The sequence below is a fragment of the Chrysochloris asiatica genome, unplaced genomic scaffold (assembly GCF_000296735.1).
Source record: "Chrysochloris asiatica unplaced genomic scaffold, ChrAsi1.0 scaffold00006, whole genome shotgun sequence".
NCBI lineage: Eukaryota > Metazoa > Chordata > Mammalia > Afrosoricida > Chrysochloridae > Chrysochloris > Chrysochloris asiatica.
The window spans coordinates 25713906-25716707 of record NW_006408524.1 but is presented as its reverse complement, the minus strand read 5'-3'; the positions used below and the strand labels follow the sequence as shown (position 1 = coordinate 25716707).

Below are 2802 nucleotides of genomic sequence, written 5' to 3'. Positions count from 1 at the left end.
GATTTGAGTCTATTCAGAGGTGCGTCTGAAGAATCCAAAACCCAAAACCCATCCTATATAGGGTTTCCAATACTGTGAATCTTTATGGGAACAGACAACTTCATCTTTTCCCCACAGAGTGTCCCGTGGGTTTGAACCACTGACCTTGCAGTTTGCAGCCCAGTGCCTAACCCACAGTGCCACAGTACCACCTGGGCTTCAGAAGAAAGACCTGACTATCTCCTTCTAGAACTCCAGCCATTGAAATCGCCCTGGAGTTCAGTTCTACTGAGACAATGCAAGAGTTGAAATTGTCTCAGTGACACTGCTTTTTGGTTTTGAACTGAAGGAGCTGGACCTCTTTTGATAGTAGCACCATGGGCACAAAGAAACTCAGAAGAGCAAGACCTCCTCAGAAGGGTCCACAGGAGACGCCTAGTGGTGGAGGGAGGCATGTCCTGTTCCAAGGCACATTCTCCATCACCCCCAGGAGCCTCCCTCCTCATCTGCCTCCCTCTAGGCAGAGAGGGTGCCTATCCCAACCAATGCTGGACAGAGGCAGAAGAGCTTCAACTAGATCAGGGACAGGAGGTGACTCTCAAACTTCACTTCTCCCCTGTGTGGGTAGCCCAGCGTAGCCCTCACTTGTCCAGTATAGCTGGGGCTGTGTACACACATGTCCCCAAGAGGGCTGCAGGAGTTTTCTTTGAATGATCATGGTCAAATATTTATATATTTGTTTAGAATTTGCTTGTTAAGATTTGTTTGGAACTCAAACCTTTTCCAAAGACAAGTCTGAATCTTCTTAATAAGTAAATGTAATATAGGCCAGAATAACAGAGGAGGAAACTAGAACTGAAATAATTACAAGGAACAGAGGAATCAGATCTTACCAGACATAAGATGAGATCATTAAAACAGCTAGGCATGGCTCTGAGCTAAGGCAAAAAGGAAAATCTGGGGTTACATAGTTCATATCATCTGACCAAATGAGTCATGAACATCTTTTTACAGAACCAGACTGCTTCCTGGAACAAACTCAAGGAGTAATATATTACCTCGCTCTTGTATAAGTGCAAGATGGTCAGTTCAACAAAGCCTTCAAATAGACTTGAAAAAGACAAAGAATGTGACATGGAATACTGACCCTTTCTGAAACGATGGGAGATCACAGAGACAGATGCACTATTTGTTCCACCATAACACTATTCTCGAGGTATTTTCCATGAACAACTGTGCTTTAGGGATGATGGGAATAGTCCACCACCTCCTATTTGGACTTAACACCACTCTTAAAAAACGAATCACTTGGCTTTGGCTGCAGCAGCCGTTGAAGAGAAGCAGCCATGGCTGTGTGCTCCCCTATGGCCATTGACCTCAACAAGGGCCACGAAATAACCAAGAACGTGAGCAAGCTGAGACACAGCCGCTGCAGTGGGCACCTAACCAAACACACCAAGTTCATGCGGGACATGATCCAGGAGGTGTGTGGCTTTGAGCCTTATGAGCACTGGGCAATGGAGCTGCTCAAGATCTCCAAGGAAAAGCAGGCGTTCAAGTTCATCCAGAAAAGGGTGGGGACACATATCCATACCAAGAGGAAGCAAGAGAAGCTCAGCAATGTCCTGGCCATCATGAGGAAAGTGGTTGCCAAGAAGGACTGAGCAGGTCCCTGTCCACTGTGCCCACCCCCCCCAAAATAAAAACTTTTACAGAAAAAAAAGCAAAATACTTTTTAAATAACTTTTTTCTTATATGAAAATTGATACGTGTTCATCATAGGAAATTTACAAAATACAGGTGAGGAAAAAAATTCTATAACTCCAGCACTCATTGACCACTTTTCCATTTTTATGTCTATGTATAGGCATGTATTACAAAGATAGGCTGACTACACATAATGCTTAATTTTTTCCCCATTAATACTATGCTGTGATAATTAAGATTTTGTGTCAACTTGGCTGGGCCAAGATTCCCAGTGGTTTAGCAGTTAAGATGTAGCTATCACCTCCATGATGAGCTCTAATATGATGTAATCACTCTAATGATGTGATTGCATGTGATCAGCTCTAATCTGATGGAATTGTCCTATGTGTTGTAAATCCTCACTTCTGTGATATTAATGAGGCCCAATGAAATCTACAAGATTAAGTTGTATCTTGAGTTGATCTCTTTTGAGTTATAAAAGGACAGAGAAGTTAACAGAGCTTAGAGAGACTTACTGCTACCAGAAAGAAGAACAGGAGTGGAGTTCGACCTTTGAACTAGCAGTTCCTCCACTCTGAAGCAGTTAGAGCCAGAGGAAGATTGATGCCAAGACACATGGAGATCGCCGAGGAATGCTGGGTCTACAGTTTCTGAGAAGAGACAAGGCCCTATCCCCAGAGCAGGCACTCTGAAGTCAGACTTGTAGCCTTGTAAATGGTGAGAAAATAAATTTCTGTTTGTAAAGCCATCCACTTGTGGCATTTTTGTTATAGCAGCACTTGATAACAAAGACATATGCCACGAACATTTCCCCATTCAATTTAATATCTCTACCATGTCATTTTCAATAACTGAATACTGTGTTGATACTAAGATGTATTCTAATATAGTTAACCACAAGTTCATTACTTGTGGAGTAATGAACATCTCACCTTTATAAACAATTTTATCATGAGCATCTTATGCTATTCTTAAGATGACCAACTGTGTTTTAGGGACAGTGGGTCTAGTCTAGTCTATTCAAGGCCAGAATTCACTAAGGGTCCATAAATTATTTTCCCAGTAACTTGTGGGCATAGTCTGTTCTTTTTATACTTTTCTAGGCAGAAAGAAGTC

General features: G+C 42.3%; 1 pseudogene; it reads left to right on the top strand.

Annotated features, from left to right (window-relative positions):
* Positions 1-1325: 1325 nt before the first annotated feature.
* LOC102811160 lies at positions 1326-1643 on the top strand (annotated as a pseudogene).
* The last annotated feature ends 1159 nt before the right edge of the window (positions 1644-2802 follow it).